At 47.8% G+C, this 18,089-nt stretch overlaps 1 protein-coding gene across 2 annotated transcripts in view; it reads right to left on the bottom strand.

Annotated features, from left to right (window-relative positions):
• Positions 1-18,089, bottom strand: part of LOC124270391 — a 32,677-nt gene that overhangs the window by 4,645 nt on the left and 9,943 nt on the right. The window lies entirely within an intron of this gene.

Genomic DNA, 18,089 nt, shown 5'->3' on the forward strand with positions numbered 1-18,089 from the left:
CTGTATGTGAGTCAGTCTCTCACTCTCTCTGTATGTGAGTCCCTCTCACTCTCTCTGTATGGGAGTCTCTCTCACTATCTCTGTATGTTAGTCTCTCTCTCACTTTCTGTATGTGGGTCTCTCTCTCACTCTCTCTGTTTGTGAGTCTCTCTCTCACTCTCTCTGTGTGTGAGTCTTTCCCTCACTCTCTGTGTATGTGAGTCTGTCTCTAACTCTGTATGTGAGTCTCTCTCTCACTCTCTCTCTGTGTGAGTCTCTCTCTCACTCTCTCTGTATGTGAGTCTCTCTCTCACTCTGTATGTGAGTCTCTCTCTCACTCTCTCTGTATGTGAGTCTCTCTCTCACTCTGTATGTGAGTCTCTCTCACTCTGTATGTGAGTCTCTCTCTCCTCACTCTCTGTATGTGAGTCTCTCTCCTCTCTCTGTATGCGAGTCTCTCTCTCACTCTCTCTGTATGTGAGTCTCTCTCACACTCTGTATGTGAGTCTCTCTCTCACTCTCTCTGTATGTGAGTCTCTCTCTCACTCTGTATGTGAGTCTCTCTCTCACTCTGTATGTGAGTCTCTCTCTCTCACTCTCTCTGTATGTGAGTCCCTCTCACTCTCTCTGTATGGGAGTCTCTCTCACTATCTCTGTATGTTAGTCTCTCTCTCACTTTCTGTATGTGGGTCTCTCTCTCACTCTCTCTGTTTGTGAGTCTCTCTCTCACTCTCTCTGTGTGTGAGTCTTTCCCTCACTCTCTGTGTATGTGAGTCTGTCTCTAACTCTGTATGTGAGTCTCTCTCTCACTCTCTCTCTGTGTGAGTCTCTCTCTCACTCTCTCTGTATGTGAGTCTCTCTCTCTCACTCTGTATGTGAGTCTCTCTCTCACTCTCTCTGTATGTGAGTCTCTCTCTCACTCTGTATGTGAGTCTCTCTCTCACTCTCTCTGTATGTGAGTCTCTCTCACTCTCTCTGTATGCGAGTCTCTCTCTCACTCTCTGTATGTGAGTGTCTCTCTCACTCTCTCTGTATGTGAGTCTCTCTCACTCTCTGTATGTGAGTCTCTCTCTCACTCTCTCTGTATGTGAGTCTCTCTCACTCTCTCTGAATGTGATTCTCTCTCTCACTCTCTCTGTATGTGAGTCTCTCTCTCACTCTCTGTATGTGAGTCTCTCTCACTCTCTCTCTCTCTCTGTGAGTCTCTATCTCTCACTCTCTCTGTATGTGGGACGCTCTCTCGCTCTTTCTGTATGAGTCTCTCTCTCACTCTCTCTGTATGTGAGTCTTTCTATCACTCTCTGTATGTGAGCCTTCTCTCACTGTGTCTGAGTCTGTCTCTCACTCTCTCCGTATGTGAGTCTCTCTCTCACTCTCTCTGTGTGAGTCTCTCTCTCACTCTCTCTGTGTGAGTCTCTCTCTCACTCTCTCTGTATGTGATTCGCTCACTCTCTCTGTATGTGAGTCTCTCTCACACTCTCTCTGTATGTGTCTCTCTCTCACTCTCTCTATCTTTAACTCTCACTCTCACTCTCTCTGTATGTGAGTCTCTCTCTCACTCTCTCTGTGTGAGTCTCTCTCTCACTCTCTCTGTGTGAGTCTCTCTCTCACTCTCTCTGTATGTGAGTCTCTCTCACTCTCTCTGTGTGAGTCTCTCTCTCACTCTCTCTGTATGTGAGTCTCTCTCACTCTCTCTGTGTCTGAGTCTCACTCTCACTCTCTCTGTCTGAGTCTCTCTCTCACTCTCTCTGTATGTGATTCGCTCACTCTCTCTGTATGTGAGTCTCTCTCACACTCTTTCTGTATGTGTCTCTCTCTCACTCTCTCTATCTTTAACTCTTACTCTCACTCTCTCTGTATGTGAGTCTCTCTCTCACTCTCTCTGTACGTGATTCTCTCACTCTCTCTGTGCGTGAGTCTCTCTCACACTCTCTCTGTATGTGTCTCTCTCTCACTCTCTCTATGTTTTAACTCTCCTCTCACTCTCTCTGTATGTGAGTCCTCCTCTCCTCTCTCTGTATGTGACTCTCTCTCACTCTCTCTGTGTCTAAGTCTCTCTCTCTCTCTCTGCATGTGAGTCTCTCTCTCACTCTCTCTGTATGTGACTCTCTCTCACTCTCTCTGTGTCTGAGTCTCTCTCACTCTCTCTGTATGTGAGTCTCTTTCACTCTCTGTATGTTATTCTCTCTCACTCTCTCTGTATGTGAGTCTCTCTCTCACTCTCTCTGTGTCTGAGTGTCTCTCTCACTCTCTCTGTATGCGAGGCTCTCTGTTACTCTCTCTGTATGTGAGTCTGTCTCTCACTCTCTCTGTATGTGAGTCTCTGTCACTTTCTCTGTATGCGAGTCGCTCTCACTATCTCTGTATGTTAGTCTCTCTCTCACTCTCTGTATGTGATTCTCTCCCTCACTCTCTCTGTATGTGAATCTCTCTCTCACTCTCTCTCTGTGTGAGTCTCTCCCTCACTCTCTCTGTATGTGAGTCTCTCTCTCACTCTCTCTCTGTGTGAGTCTCTCTCTCACTCTCTCTGTATGTGAGTCTCTCTCTCACTCTGTATGTGAGTCTCTCTCTCACTCTCTCTGTATGTGAGTCTCTCTCTCACTCTGTATGTGAGTCTCTCTCTCACTCTGTATGTGAGTCTCTCTCTCTCACTCTCTCTGTATGTGAGTCTCTCTCACTCTCTCTGTATGCGAGTCTCTCTCTCACTCTCTGTATGTGAGTGTCTCTCTCACTCTCTCTGTATGTGAGTCTCTCTCACTCTCTGTATGTGAGTCTCTCTCTCACTCTCTCTGTATGTGAGTCTCTCTCTCTCTCTCTGAATGTGATTCTCTCTCTCACTCTCTCTGTATGTGAGTCTCTCTCTCACTCTCTGTATGTGAGTCTCTCTCACTCTCTCTCTCTCTCTGTGAGTCTCTATCTCTCACTCTCTCTGTATGTGGGACGCTCTCTCGCTCTTTCTGTATGAGTCTCTCTCTCACTCTCTCTGTATGTGAGTCTTTCTATCACTCTCTGTATGTGAGCCTTCTCTCACTGTGTCTGAGTCTGTCTCTCACTCTCTCCGTATGTGAGTCTCTCTCTCACTCTCTCTGTGTGAGTCTCTCTCTCACTCTCTCTGTGTGAGTCTCTCTCTCACTCTCTGTGTGTGAGTCTCTCTCTCACTCTCTCTGTGTGAGTCTCTCTCTCACTCTCTCTGTATGTGAGTCTCTCTCACTCTCTCTGTGTCTGAGTCTCACTCTCACACTCTGTGTGTCTGAGTCTCTCTCTCACTCTCTATGTATGTGATTCGCTCACTCTCTCTGCATGTGAGTCTCTCTCACACTCTCTCTGTATGTGTCTCTCTCTCACTCTCTCTATCTTTAACTCTCACTCTCACTCTCTCTGAATGTGAGTCTCTCTCTCACTCTCTCTGTACGTGATTCTCTCACTCTCTCTGTGTGTGAGTCTCTCTCACACTCTCTCTGTATGTGTCTCTCTCTCACTCTCTCTATGTTTAACTCTCACTCTCACTCTCTCTGTATGTGAGTCTCTCTCTCACTCTCTCTGTATGTGACTCTCTCTCACTCTCTCTGTGTCTAAGTCTCTCTCTCTCTCTCTGCATGTGAGTCTCTCTCTCTCTCTCTGTATGTGACTCTCTCTCACTCTCTCTTGTCTGAGTCTCTCTCACTCTCTCTGTATGTGAGTCTCTTTCACTCTCTCTGTATGTTATTCTCTCTCACTCTCTCTGTATGTGAGTCTCTCTCTCACTCTCTCTGTGTCTGAGTCTCTCTCTCACTCTCTCTGTATGCAGGAGGCTCTCTCACTCTCTCTGTATGTGGGTCTGTCTCTCACTCTCTCTGTATGTGAGTCTCTGTCTCTTTCTCTGTATGCAGAGTCAACTCTCTCACTATCTCTGTATGTTAGTCTCTCTCTCACTCTCTGTATGTGATTCTCTCCCTCACTCTCTCTGTATGTGACTCTCTCTCTCACTCTCTCTCTGTGTGAGTCTCTCCCTCTCTCTCTCTGTATGTGAGTCTCTCTCTCTCTCTCTGTGTGAGTCTCTCTCTCACTCTCTCTCTGTATGTGAGTCTCTCTCTCACTCTGTATGTGAGTCTCTCTCTCACTCTCTCTGTATGTGAGTCTCTCTCTCCTGTATGTTATCTCTCTGTATCTCAGTCTCTCTCTCTCTCTGTGTCTTGAGTCTCTCTCTCACTCTCTCTGTGCCTGAGTCTCTCTCTCACTCTCTCTGTATGCGAGGCTCTCTGTTACTCTCTCTGTATGTGAGTCTGTCTCTCACTCTCTCTGTATGTGAGTCTCTGTCACTTTCTCTGTATGCGAGTCGCTCTCACTATCTCTGTATGTTAGTCTCTCTCTCACTCTCTGTATGTGAGGTCTCTCCCTCTCTCTCTCTGTATGTGAATCTCTCTCTCTCTCTCTCTGTGTGAGTCTCTCCCTCCTCTCTCTGTATGTGAGTCTCTCCTCTCACTCTCTCTCTCTGTGAGTCTCTCTCTCTCTCTCTCTGTATGTGAGTCTCTCTCTCCTCTGTATCTGAGTCTCTCTCTCTCTGTGTGTGAGTCTCTCTCTCACTCTGTGAGTCTCTCTCTCACTCTGTATGTGAGTCTCTCTCTCTCACTCTCTCTGTATGTGAGTCTCTCTCTCTCACTCTCTCTGTATGTGAGTCTCTCTCACTCTCTCTGTGTGTGAGTCTCTCTCTCACTCTCTGTATCTGAGTCTCTCTCTCCTCTCTCTGTGTGTGAGTCTCTCTCACTCTCTGTATGTGAGTCTCTCTCTCACTCTCTGTATGTGAGTCTCTCTCTCACTCTCTCTGTATGTGAGTCTCTCTCTCACTCTCTCTGTATGTGAGTCTCTCTCTCACTCTCTGTATGTGAGTCTCTCTCTCTCTCTCTCTGTCTCTGTGAGTCTCTATCTCTCACTCTCTCTGTATGTGAGTCTCTCTCTCTCTCTCTTTCTGTATGAGTCTCTCTCTCACTCTCTGTATGTGAGTCTCTCTCTCACTCTCTGTATCTGAGTCCTCTCTCTCACTGTGTCTGAGTCTCTCTCTCTCTCTGTGTGGGTCTCTCTGTATGTGAGTCTCTCTCTCTCTCTCTCTGTGAGTCTCTCTCTCTCTCTGTGTGTGAGTCTCTCTCTCACTCTCTGTGTCTGAGTCTCTCTCTCACTCTCTCTGTGTGTGAGTCTCTCTCTCACACTCTCTGTATCTGAGTCTCTCTCTCACTCTCTCTGTGTGAGTCTCTCTCTCACTCTCTGTATCTGAGTCTCTCTCTCTCTCTGTGTCTGAGTCTCTCTCTCACTCTCTGTGTGTCTGAGTCTCTCTCTCTCTCTCTCTGTGTGTGTGAGTCTCTCTCTCTCTCTCTCTGTGTCCTGAGTCTCTCTCTCCTCTCTCTGTGTGTGTGTCTCTCTCTCACTCTCTGTGTATCTCACTCTCCTCTCTCTGTGTGTGAGTCTCTCTCTCTGTATGTGAGGTCTCTCTCTCACTCTCTGTGTGTGAGTCTCTCTCTCACTCTCTGTATCTGAGTCTCTCTCTCACTCTCTGTATCTGAGAGTCTCTCTCTCTCTCTGTGTGTGTGTGGTCTCTCTCTCACACTCTCTGTATCTGAGTCTCTCTCTCACTCTCTCTGTGTCTGAGTCTCTCTCTCACTCTGTGTATCTGAGTCTCTCTCTCTCTCTCTCTGTGTGTGAGGTCTCTCTCTCTCTCTGTGTATCTGAGTCTCTCTCTCTCTCTCTGTGTGTGAGTGTCTCTCTCTCACTCTCTGTATCTGAGTCTCTCTCTCTCACTCTCTCTGTGTGTGAGTCTCTCTCTCTCTCTCTGTATGTGAGTCTCTCTCTCACTCTCTGTGTGTGAGTCTGAGTCTCTCTCTCTCTCTGTGTGTGAGTCTCTCTCTCTCTCTCTGTGTGTGAGTCTCTCTCTCACTCTCTCTGTATGTGAGTCTCTCCTCTCTCTCTCTCTGTATGTGAGGTCTCTCTCTCTCACTCTCTCTCTGTCTGAGTCTCTCACTCTCTCTGTAGGTGAGTATCTCTCACTCTCTCTGTATGTGAGTCTCTCTCTCACTCTCTCTGTGTGTGAGTCTCTCTCTCACTCTCTCTGTATGTGAGTCTCTCTCTCACTCTCTCTGTGTGTGAGTCTCTCTCACTCTCTCTGTATGTGAGTCTCTCTCTCTCTCTCTGTGTGTGAGTCTCTCTCTCCTCTCTCTGTATGTGAGTCTCTCTCTCTCTCTCTGTATCTGAGTCTCTCTCTCCTCTCTCTGTATCTGAGTCTCTCTCTCACTCTGTGTGTGTGAGTCTCTCTCTCTCTCTGTGTGTGAGTCTCTCTCTCACTCTGTGTATCTGAGTCTCTCTCTCTCTCTCTCTGTATGTGAGTCTCTCTCTCTCTCTCTGTATCTGAGTCTCTCTCTCACTCTCTGTGTGTGAGTCTCTCTCTCTCTCTCTCTGTATCTGAGTCTCTCTCTCTCACTCTCTGTATCTGAGTCTCTCTCTCACTCTCTCTGTATGTGAGTCTCTCTCACTCTCTGTGTGTGAGTCTCTCTCTCTCTCTCTCTCTGCATGTGAGTCTCTCTCACTCTCTCTGTAATCTGAGTCTCTCTCTCTCTCTGTGTGTGAGAGTCTCTCTCACTCTCTGTGTATCTGAGTCTCTCTCTCTCTCTCTCTGTGTCTGAGTCTCTCTCTCACTCTCTGTATGTGGGTCTCTCTCTCACTCTCTGTGTGTGAGTCTCTCTCTCCTCTCTCTGTATCTGAGTCTCTCTCTCTCACTCTCTGTGTGTGAGTCTCTCTCTCTCTCTCTGTGTCTGTCTGTCTCTCTCTCACTCTGTGTGTGTGGGTCTCTCTCTCTCTCTCTGTATGTGAGTCTCTCTCTCACTCTCTCTGTGTGAGTCTCTCTCTCACTCTCTCTGTATGTGAGTCTCTCTCACTCTCTCTGTGTGTGAGTCTCTCTCTCACTCTCTCTGTATGTGAGTCTCTCTCTCACTCTCTCTGTATGTGAGTCTCTCTCTCTCACTCTCTCTGTATGTGAGTCTCTCTCTCACTCTCTGTATGTGAGTCTCTCTCTCACTCTCTCTGTATGTGAGTCTCTCTCTCACTCTCTCTCTGTGTGTGAGTCTCTCTCTCACTCTCTCTGTATCTGAGTCTCTCTCTCTCACTCTCTCTGTATGTGAGTCTCTCTCTCTCTCTCTCTGTATCTGAGTCTCTCTCTCACTCTCTCTGTGTATGAGTCTCTCTCTCACTCTCTCTCTGTATCTGAGTCTCTCTCTCACTCTCTCTGTGTATCTGAGTCTCTCTCTCACTCTCTCTGTATCTGAGTCTCTCTCTCTCTCTCTGTATCTGAGTCTCTCTCTCTCTCTCTGTATCTGAGTCTCTCTCTCTCACTCTCTGTATCTGAGTCTCTCTCTCACTCTCTCTCTGTGTGTGAGTCTCTCTCTCACTCTCTGTGTGTCTGAGTCTCTCTCTCTCTCTCTCTGAGAGTCTCTCTCACTCTCTCTGTATGTGAGTCTCTCTCTCACTCTCTCTGTATCTGAGTCTCTCTCTCACTCTCTCTGTGTGTGAGTCTCTCTCTCTCACTCTGTGTATCTGAGTCTCTCTCTCACTCTCTCTGTATCTGAGTCTCTCTCTCTCTCTCTGTATCTGAGTCTCTCTCTCACTCTCTGTATCTGAGTCTCTCTCTCACTCTCTCTGTGTCTGAGTCTCTCTCTCACACTCTCTGTATCTGAGTCTCTCTCTCTCACTCTCTCTGTATCTGAGTCTGTCTCTCACTCTCTCTGTGTGTGAGTCTCTCTCTCACTCTCTGTATCTGAGTCTCTCTCACTCTCTGTGTGTGGAGTCTCTCTCTCACTCTCTGTATGTGAGTCTCTCTCTCACTCTCTCTGTATCTGAGTCTCTCTCACTCTCTCTGTATCTGAGTCTCTCTCTCTCACTCTGTGTGTGTGAGTCTCTCTCTCACTCTCTCTGTATCTGTCTCTCTCTCACTCTCTCTCTGTATCTGAGTCTCTCTCTCACTCTCTCTGTATCTGAGTCTCTCTCTCTCTCTCTGTGTGTGAGTCTCTCTCACTCTCTGTATCTGAGGTCTCTCTCTCACTCTCTCTGTGTGTGAGTCTCTCTCTCTCTCTCTGTATCTGAGTCTCTCTCTCTCACTCTCTGTGTGTGAGTCTCTCTCTCACTCTCTGTATCTGAGTCTCTCTCTCACTCTCTGTGTGTGAGTCTCTCTCACTCTCTGTATCTGAGTCTCCCTCTCACTCTCTGTGTGTGAGTCTCTCTCTCACTCTCTGTATCTGAGTCTCTCTCTCTCTCTCTGTATGTGAGTCTCTCTCTCTCTCTCTGTATCTGAGTCTCTCTCTCACTCTCTCTGTATGTGAGTCTCTCTCTCACTCTCTGTATCTGAGTCTCTCTCTCACTTTCTCTCTGTGTGTGAGTCTCTCTCTCACTCTCTCTGTATCTGAGTCTCTCTCTCACTCTCTGTGTGTCTGAGTCTCTCTCACTCTCTCTCTGTATCTGAGTCTCTCTCTCACTCTCTCTGTATGTGAGTCTCTCTCTCTCACTCTCTCTGTATCTGAGTCTCTCTCTCTCACTCTGTATGTGAGTCTCTCACTCTCTCTCTGTATGTGAGTCTCTCTCTCTCTCTCTCTGTGTGTGAGTCTCTCTCTCACTCTCTGTATCTGAGTCTCTCTCTCACTCTCTGTGTGTGAGTCTCTCTCTCACTCTCTGTATCTGAGTCTCTCTCTCTCTCTCTCTGTATGTGAGTCTCTCTCTCTCACTCTCTCTGTATCTGAGTCTCTCTCTCACTCTCTCTGTATGTGTGAGTCTCTCTCTCTCTCTCTGTGTGTGAGTCTCTCTCTCTCTCTCTGTGTCTGAGTCTCTCTCTCTCTCTCTGTGTGAGTCTCTCTCTCTCTCTCTGTGTCTGAGTCTCCCTCTCACACTCTCTGTGTGTGAGTCTCTCTCTCACTCTCTGTATCTGAGGTCTCTCTCTCTCTCTCTCTGTGTGTGTGAGTCTCTCTCTCTCTCTCTGTATCTGAGTCTCTCTCTCACTCTCTCTGTGTGTGAGTCTCTCTCTCACTCTGTGTATCTGAGTCTCTCTCTCACTCTCTCTGTGTGAGTCTCTCTCTCTCTCTCTCTGTATCTGAGTCTCTCTCTCTCTCTCTCTCTGTGTGTGAGTCTCTCTCTCACTCTCTGTATCTGAGTCTCCTCTCTCTCTCTCTGTGTGTGAGTCTCTCTCTCTCTGTATGTGATCTCTCACTCATGTCTCTCTCTATCTATCTCTCTCTCTCACTCTGTGTGTGAGTCTCTCTCTCACTCTCTGTATCTGAGTCTCTCTCTCTCTCTCTGTGTGTGTGAGTCTCTCTCTCCTCTCTCTGTGTGTGAGTCTCTCTCTCTCTCTCTCTGTGTCTGAGTCTCTCTCTCACTCTCTCTGTATCTGAGTCTCTCTCTCACTCTCTCTGTGTGTGAGTCTCTCTCTCTCTCTCTGTATCTGAGTCTCTCTCTCACTCTCTCTGTGTGTCAGAGTCTCCCTCTCACTCTCTCTCTGTGTCTGAGTCTCTCTCTCACTCTCTCTGTATGTGAGTCTCTCTCTCTCTCTGTGTGTGTGAGTCTCTCTCTCACTCTCTCTGTATCTGAGTCTCTCTCTCTCTCTCTGTATGTGAGTCTCTCTCTCACTCTCTGTATCTGAGTCTCTCTCTCTCACTCTCTCTGTGTCTGAGTCTCTCTCTCACTCTCTGTGTGTGAGTCTCTCTCTCACTCTCTCTGTGTGTGAGTCTCTCTCTCCTCTCTGTGTATCTGAGTCTCTCTCTCACTCTCTCTCTGTGTGAGTCTCTGTCTCAGTCTCTCTCTCTCTCTGTATCTGAGTCTCTCTCTCTCTCTCTCTGTGTGTGAGTCTCTCCTCTCACTCTCTGTATCTGAGGTCTCTCTCTCACTCTCTCTGTGTGTGTGGTCTCCTCTCTCACTCTCTGTATCTGAGTCTCTCTCTCACTCTCTCTGTGTGTGAGTCTCTCTCTCACTCTCTGTGTATCTGAGTCTCTCTCTCTCTCTCTCTGTGTCTGAGTCTCTCTCTCACTCTCTCTGTGTCTGAGTCTCTCTCTCTCACTCTCTCTGTATGTGAGTCTCTCTCACTCTCTGTGTCTGAGTCTCTCTCTCCTCTCTCTCTGTGTGTGAGTCTCTCTCCTCTCTCTGTGTGTGTCTCTCCTCTCACTCTCTCTGTGTGTGAGTCTCTCTCTCACTCTCTGTGTCTGAGTCTCTCTCTCTCTCTCTGTGTGTGAGTCTCTCTCTCACACTGTGTGTGTGAGTCTCTCTCTCACTCTCTCTGTGTGTGAGTCTCTCTCTCACTCTGTGTATCTGAGTCTCTCTCTCACTCTCTCTGTGTGTGGAGTCTCTCTCTCTCTCTGTATCTGAGTCTCCCTCTCTCTCTCTGTGTGTGAGTCTCTCTCTCACTCTCTCTGTATCTGAGTCTCTCTCACTCTCTCTGTGTGTGTGAGTCTCTCTCTCACTCTCTGTGTGTGAGTCTCTCTCTCACCCTCTCTCTGTGTGTGAGTCTCTCTCTCTCTCTCTGTATGTGAGTCTCTCTCTCACTCTCTCTGTATCTGAGTCTCTCCCTCTGAGTCTCTCTCTATCTAGTCTCTGTGTGAGTCTCTCTCTCTCTCTCTGTATCTGAGTCTCCTCTCTCACTCTCTCTGTGTGTGAGTCTCTCTCTCTCTCTGAGTCTCTCTGTATCTGAGTCTCTCTCTCTCTCTCTCTGTGTGTGAGTCTCTCTCTCACTCTCTGTATCTGAGTCTCTCTCTCTCTCTCTCTGTGTGTGAGTCTCCCTCTCTCACACTGTGTATCTGGTCTCTCTCTCACTCTCTCTGTATGTGAGTCTCTCTCTCACTCTCTCTGTATCTGAGTCTCTCTCTCTCTTCTCTCTGTGTGTGAGTCTCTCTCTCTCACTCTCTGTGTATGTGAGTCTCTCACTCTCTCTCTGTATCTGAGTCTCTCTCTCTCTCTCTGTGTGTGAGGTCTCTCTCTCTCTCTGTATCTGAGTCTCTCTCTCTCTCTCTGTGTGTGAGTCTCTCTCTCACTCTCTCTGTGTGAGTCTCTCTCTCCCTCTCTCTGTGTGTGAGTCTCTCTCTCACTCTCTGTATCTGAGTCTCTCTCTCACTCTCTCTGTATGTGAGTCTCTCTCTATGAATCTCTCTCTCTCTGTGTATGTGAGTCTCTCTCTCACTCTCTGTGTATGTGAGAGTCTCTCTCTCTCTCTGTGTGTGAGTCTCTCTCTCTCTCTCTGTGTCTGAGTCTCTCTCTCACTCTCTCTGTGTGTCTCTCTCTACTCTCTCTGTGTGTGAGTCTCTCTCTCACTCTCTCTGTATGTGAGTCTCTCTCTCTCTCTCTCTGTGTGTGAGTCTCTCTCTCTCACACTGTGTATCTGAGTCTCTCTCTCTCTCTCTCTGTGTGTGAGTCTCTCTCTCTCTCTGTGTGTGAGTCTCTCTCTCACTCTCTGTGTGTGAGTCTCTCTCTCACTCTCTCTGTATGTGAGTCTCTCTCTCACTCTCTGTGTCTGAGTCTCTCTCTCTCTCTCTCTGTGTCTGAGTCTCTCTCTCACTCTATCTGTATGTGAGTCTCTCTCTCACTCTCTCTGTATGTGTCTCTCTCTCACTCTCTCTGTGTGTGAGTCTCTCTCTCACTCTCTCTGTATGTGAGTCTCTCTCTCTCTCTGCATGTGAGTCTCCCTCTCTCTCTCTGTATCTGAGTCTCTCTCTCTCTCTGTGTGTGAGTCTCTCTCACTCTCTCTGTATCTGAGTCTCTCTCTCTCTCTCTGTATCTGAGAGTCTCTCTCTCACTCTCTCTGTATGTGAGTCTCTCTCTCACTCTCTGTATGTGAGTCTCTCTCTCACTCTCTCTGTATGTGAGTCTCTCTCTCTCTCTCTCTGTGTGTGAGTCTCTCTCACTCTCTCTGTATGTGAGTCTCTCTCTCTCTCTCTGTGTGTGAGTCTCTCTCTCACTCTCTCTGTATGTGAGTCTCTCTCTCACTCTGTGTATGTGAGTCTCTCTCTCTCACTCTCTCTGTGTCCTGAGTCCCTCTCTCTCTCTCTCTGTATCTGAGTCTCTCTCTCTCTCTCTGTATCTGAGTCTCTCTCTCACTCTCTGTGTATGTGAGTCTCTCTCTCACTCTCTCTGTGTCTGAGTCTCTCTCTCACTCTCTCTGTATGTGAGTCTCTCTCTCTCTCTCTGTATGTGAGTCTCTCTCTCTCTCTCTCTGTATGTGTGAGTCTCTCTCACTCTCTCTGTATGTGAGTCTCTCTCTCACTCTGTGTATCTGAGTCTCTCTCCTCACTCTCTCTGTGTGTGAGTCTCTCTCTCTCTCTCTGTATGTGAGTCTCTCTCTCCTCTCTCACTCTCTCTCTCTGTGTCTGAGTCTCCTCTCACTCTCTCTGTATGTGAGTCTCTCTCACTCTCTGTCTCTGAGGTCTCTCTCTCTCTCTCTGTGTGTGAGTCTCTCTCTCTCTCTCTGTATCTGAGTCTCTCTCTCACTCTCTGTGTATGTGAGTCTCTCTCTCACTCTCTGTGTCTGAGTGTCTCTCTCTCTCTGTATGTGAGTCTCTCTCCTCTCTGTGTGTGAGTCTCCTCTCTCACTCTCTCTGTATGTGAGTCTCTCTCTCTCTCTCTCTGTGTGTGAGTCTCTCTCTCACTTTCTCTGTATGTGAGTCTCCTCTCACTCTCTCTGTATGTGAGTCTCTCTCTCACTCTGTGTCTGAGTCTCTCTCTCACTCTCTCTGTATGTGAGTCTCTCTCACTCTCTCTCAATGTGTGTCTCTCTCTCTCTCTCACTCTGTATGTGAGTCTCTGGCTCTCTCTCTCTCTGTGTGTGAGTCTCTCTCACTCTCTCTGTATGTGAGTCTCTCTCTCTCTCTCTGTGTGTGAGTCTCTCTCACTCTCTCTGTATGTGAGAGTCTCTCTCTCTCACTCTCTGTATGTGAGTCTCTCTCTCTCTCTCTGTGTGAGTCTCTCTCTCACTCTCTCTGTATGTGAGTCTCTCTCTCTCACTCTCTGTGTGTGAGTCTCTCTCTCTCTCTCTGTGTGTCTGAGTCTCTCTCTCACTCTCTCTGTGTGTGAGTCTCTCTCTCCTCTCTCTGTATGTGAGTCTCTCTCTCTCTCTCTGTATCTGAAGTCTCTCTCACTCTCTCTGTGTGTGAGTCTCCCTCTCACTCTCTCTGTATCTGAGTCTCCCTCTCACTCTCTGTGTGTCTGAGTCTCTCTCTCACTCTCTGTATGTGAGTCTCTCTCTCTCTCTCTCTGTATCTGAGTCTCTCTCACTCTCTCTGTGTGTGTGTGAGTCTCTCCTCTCACTCTCTCTGTATCTGAGTCTCTCTCTCACTCTCTCTGTATGTGAGTCTCTCTCTCAATCTCTCTGTATGTGAGTCTCTCTCTCACTCTCTCTGTATGTGAGTCTCTCTCTCTCTCTCTGTATCTGAGTCTCTCTCTCACTCTCTCTGTATCTGAGTCTCTCTCTCTCTCTCTGTGTTGTGAGTCTCTCTCTCAGTCGACTCCTCTCTCACTCTCTGTGTCTGAGTCTCTCTCTCTCTCTCTCTGTGTGAGTCTCTCTCTCCTCTCTCTGTATGTGAGTCTCTCTCTCACTCTCTCTGTATGTGAGTCTCTCTCTCTCTCTGTGTATCTGAGTCTCTCTCTCACTCTCTCTGTATGTGAGTCTCTCTCACTCTCTCTGTATGTGAGTCTCTCTCTCACTCTCTCTGTGTGTGAGTCTCTCTCACTCTGTGTGTGTGAGTCTGTCTCTCCACTCTGTATCTGAGTCTCTCTCTCACTCACTCTCTCTGTCTCTGAGTCTCTCTATGTGAGTCCTCTCTCTCTGTGTGTGAGTCTCTCTCTCTCTGTGTGTGAGTCTCTCTCACTCTCTCTGTATGTGAGTCTCTCTCTCACTCTCCCTGTGTGTGAGTCTCTCTCACTCTCTCTGTATGTGAGCCTCTCACTCTCTCTCTGTGTGTGAGTCTCTCTCTCTCTCTCTGTATGTGAGTCTCTCTCTCACTCTCTGTATGTGAGTCTCTCTCTCTGTGTATCTGAGTCTCTCTCTCACTCTCTCTGTGTGTGAGTCTCTCTCTCTCTCTCTGTATGTGAGTCTCTCTCTCACTCTCTGTGTATGTGAGTCTCTCTCTCTCTCTCTCTGTATGTGAGTCTCTCTCTCACTCTCTCTGTATGTGAGTCTCTCTCTCACTCTCTGTGTGTGAGTCTCTCTCTCACTCTCTGTGTGTGAGTCTCTCTCACTCTCTCTGTGTGTGGAGTCTCTCTCACTCTCTCTGTATCTGAGTCTCTCTCTCTCTCTCTCTGTATGTGAGCTCTCTCTCTCACTCTCTGTGTATGTGAGTCTCTCTCACTCTCTCTGTATCTGAGTCTCCCTCTGACTCTCTCTGTATCTGAGTCTCTCTCACTCTCTCTGTGTGTGTGTGAGTCTCTCTCTCACTCTCTCTGTATGTGAGTCTCTCTCTCACTCTCTCTGTTCATCTGAGTCTCTCTCTCTCTCTGTGTGTGTGAGTCTCTCTCTCTCTCTCTGTGTCTGAGTCTCTCTCTCACTCTCTGTATGTGAGTCTCTCTCTCACTCTCTGTGTGTGAGTCTCTCTCTCTCTCTCTGTATGTGAGTCTCTCTCTCTCTCTCTGTATGTGAGTCTCTCTCTCACTCTCTGTGTCTGTGAGTCTCCTCTCTCTCTCTGTATGTGAGTCTCTCTCTCTCACTCTCTGTGTCTGAGTCTCTCTCTCACTCTCTCTGTATGTGAGTCTCTCTCTCACTCTCTCTCAATGTGAGTCTCTCTCTCGCTCTTTCCGTATGTGAGTCTCTGTCTCACTCTCTCTCTGTGTGAGTCTCTCTCACTCTGTGTATCTGAGCCTCTCTCTCTCTGTGTGTGAGTCTCTCTCTCTCTCTCTCTGTGTGCCTGAGTCTCTCTCTCTCACTCTCTCTGTGTATCTGTGCGTCTCTCTCACTCTCTGTATGTGAGTCTCTCTCTCTCTCTGTGTGTGTGAGTCTCTCTCTCACTCTCTCAGTATGTGAGTCTCTCTCTCACTCTCTCTGTGTCTGAGTCTCACTCTCACTCTCTCTGTGTGTGAGTCTCTCTCTCTCTCTCTCTGTGTGTGAGTCTCTCTCACTCTCTCTGTATGTGAGTCTCTCTCTCACTCTCTCTGTATGTGAGTCTCTCACTCTCTCTGTGTGTGAGTCTTTCTCACACTCTCTCTGTATGTGAGTTTCTCTATCACTCTCTCTGTATGTGTCTCTCTCTCACTGTCTGTGTGTCTAAGTCTCACTCTCACTCTCTGTGTATGTGTGTCTCGCACTCTCTCTGTGTGTGAGTCTCTCTCTCACTCTCTCTGAGTGTGAGTCTCTCTCACTCTCTCTGTATGTCAGTGTCTCTCTCCTCTCTCTCTGTATGTGAGTCTCTCTCTCACTCTCTCTGTATGCTGAGTCTCTCTCTCACTCTCTGTGTATGTGAGTCTCTCTCTCACTCTCTCTGTGTCTGAGTCTCTCACTCTCTGTATGTGAGTCTCTCTCTCACTCTGTGAGTGATTCTCTCTCTCACTCTGTCTGTATGTGAGTCTGTCTCAGTCTGTCTCTATGTGAGCCTCTCTCTCACTTTCTCTGTATGTGAGGCTCTCTCACTCTCTCTGTATGTGAGTCTCTCTCACACTCTCTCTGAGTCTCTCTCTCACTCTCTCTGTATGTGAGTCTGTCTCTCACTCTCTCTGCATGTGAGTCTCTCTCTCACTCTCTCTGTATGTGAATCTCTCTCTCACTCTCTCTCTGTTTGTGAGTCTCTCTCTTACTCTCTCTGTATGTGTCTCTCTCTCACTCTCTCTGTGTCTGAGTCTCTCACTCTCTCTGTATGTGAATCTCTCTCTCACTCTCTCTGAATGTGATTCTCTCTCTCGCTCTTTCTGTATGTGAGTCTCTCTCTCACTCTCTGTATGTGAGTCTCTCTCTCGCAGTCTCTCTGTGTCTGAGTCTCTCTCACTCTCTCTGTATGTGAGTCTCTTTCACTCTCTCTGTGAGTCTCCCTCTCACCCTCTCTGTGTCTGAGTCTCTCTCTCAATCTCTCTGTATGGGAGTCTCTCTCTCACTCTCTCTGTATGTGAGTCTCTCACTCTGTCTCTGTGTGAGTCTCTCTCACACTCTCTCTGTATGTGAGTTTCTCTCTCACTCTCTCTGTATGTGAGTCTCTCACTCTCTGTGTATGTGAGTCTCTCTCTCACTCTCTCTGTGTCTGAGTCTCTCACTCTCTGTATGTGAGTCTCTCTCTCACTCTGTGAGTGATTCTCTCTCTCACTCTGTCTGTATGTGAGTCTGTCTCAGTCTGTCTCTATGTGAGCCTCTCTCTCACTTTCTCTGTATGTGAGGCTCTCTCACTCTCTCTGTATGTGAGTCTCTCTCACACTCTCTCTGAGTCTCTCTCTCACTCTCTCTGTATGTGAGTCTGTCTCTCACTCTCTCTGCATGTGAGTCTCTCTCTCACTCTCTCTGTATGTGAATCTCTCTCTCACTCTCTCTGTTTGTGAGTCTCTCTCTCTCTCTCTCTGTGTGTGTCTCTCTCTCACTCTCTCTGTGTCTGAGTCTCTCTCACTCTCTCTGTATGTGAGTCTCTCACTCTCTCTGAATGTGATTCTCTCTCTCGCTCTTTCTGTATGTGAGTCTCTCTCTCACTCTCTGTATGTGAGTCTCTCTCTCTCAGTCTCTCTGTGTCTGAGTCTCTCTCACTCTCTCTGTTTGTGAGTCTTTTTCACTCTCTCTGTGAGTCTCCCTCTCACCCTCTCTGTGTCTGAGTCTCTCTCTCACTGTCTCTGTATGTGAGTCTCTCTCTCACTCTCTCTGTATGTGAGTCTCTCACTCTCTCTGTATGTGAGTCTCTCTCTCACTCTCTCTGTGTCTGAGTCTCCCACTCTCTGTATGTGAGTCTCTCTCACTCTGTGTGTGAGTCTCTCTCTCACTCTCTCTGTATGTGAATCTCTCTCTCTCACTCTCTGTATCTGAGTCTCTCTCACACTCTCTGTGTCTGAGTCTCTCTCTCACTCTCTGTATGTGAGTCTCTCTCTCTCCTCTCTGTGTGAGTCTCTCTCTCACTCTCTCTGTATGTGAGTCTCTCTCACACTCTCTCTGTATGTGAGTCTCTCTCTCACTCTCTCTGTATGTGTGTCTCTCTCTCTCTCACTCTCTGTGTCTGAGTCTCTCTCTCGCTCTCTCTGTATGTGAGTCTCTCATTCTCTGTCTGTGTGTGAGTCTCTCTCTCACTCTCTCTGTGTCTGAGTCTCTCTCTCACTCTCTCCGTATGTGGGTCTCTCTCTTACTCTCTCTGTATGTGAGTCTCTCACTCTCTCTGTATGTGAGTCTCTCTCACACTCTCTCTGTATGTGAGTCTCTCTCTCACTCTCTCTGTATGTGTCTCTCTCTCACTCTCTGTGTGTCTAAGTCTCCCTCTCGCTCTCTCTGTATGTGAGTCTCGCATTCTCTCTGTGTGTGAGTCTCTCTCTCACTCTCTCTGAGTGTGAGTCTCTCTCTCACTCTCTCTGTATGTCAGTGTCTGTCTCACTCTCTCTGTATGTGTCTCTCTCTCAGTTTCACTCTGTCTGAGTCTCACTCTCACTCTCTGTGTGCAAGTCTCTCTCTCACTCTGTGTCTGAGTCTGTCACTCTCTCTGTATGTGAGTCTCTCTCTCACTGAATGTGATTCTCTCTCTCACTCTTTCTGTATGTGAGTCTCTGTCTCACTCTCTCTGTATGTGAGTCTCTCTCTGACTCTCTGTATGTGAGTCTCTCTCACTCTCTCTATCTGTGAGTCTCTCTCACTCTCTCTGTATGTGAGTCTCTCTCTCTCACTCTCTCTCTGTCTGAGTCTCTCTCCTCCTCACTCCTCTCTGTGTGTGTGAGTCTCTCTCCTCTCTCTGCATGTGAAGTCTCTCTCACTCTCTGTGTGTGAGTCTCTCTCTCCTCTCTCTGTGTGTGGGTCTCTCTCTCTCTCTCTATGTGAGTCTCCCTCTGACTCTGTCTGTGTATGTGAGTCTCTCTCTCACTCTGTGTCTGAGTCTCTCTCCTCACTCTCTCTGTATGTGAGTCTCTCTCTCACTCTCTGTATGTGAGCAGCTCTCTCGCTCTCTCTGTATGTGAGTCTCTCACTCTCT

The sequence above is a fragment of the Haliotis rubra genome, unplaced genomic scaffold, assembly GCF_003918875.1.
Source record: "Haliotis rubra isolate DU_JTF1 unplaced genomic scaffold, ASM391887v1 Scf1511, whole genome shotgun sequence".
Taxonomy (NCBI): domain Eukaryota; kingdom Metazoa; phylum Mollusca; class Gastropoda; order Lepetellida; family Haliotidae; genus Haliotis; species Haliotis rubra.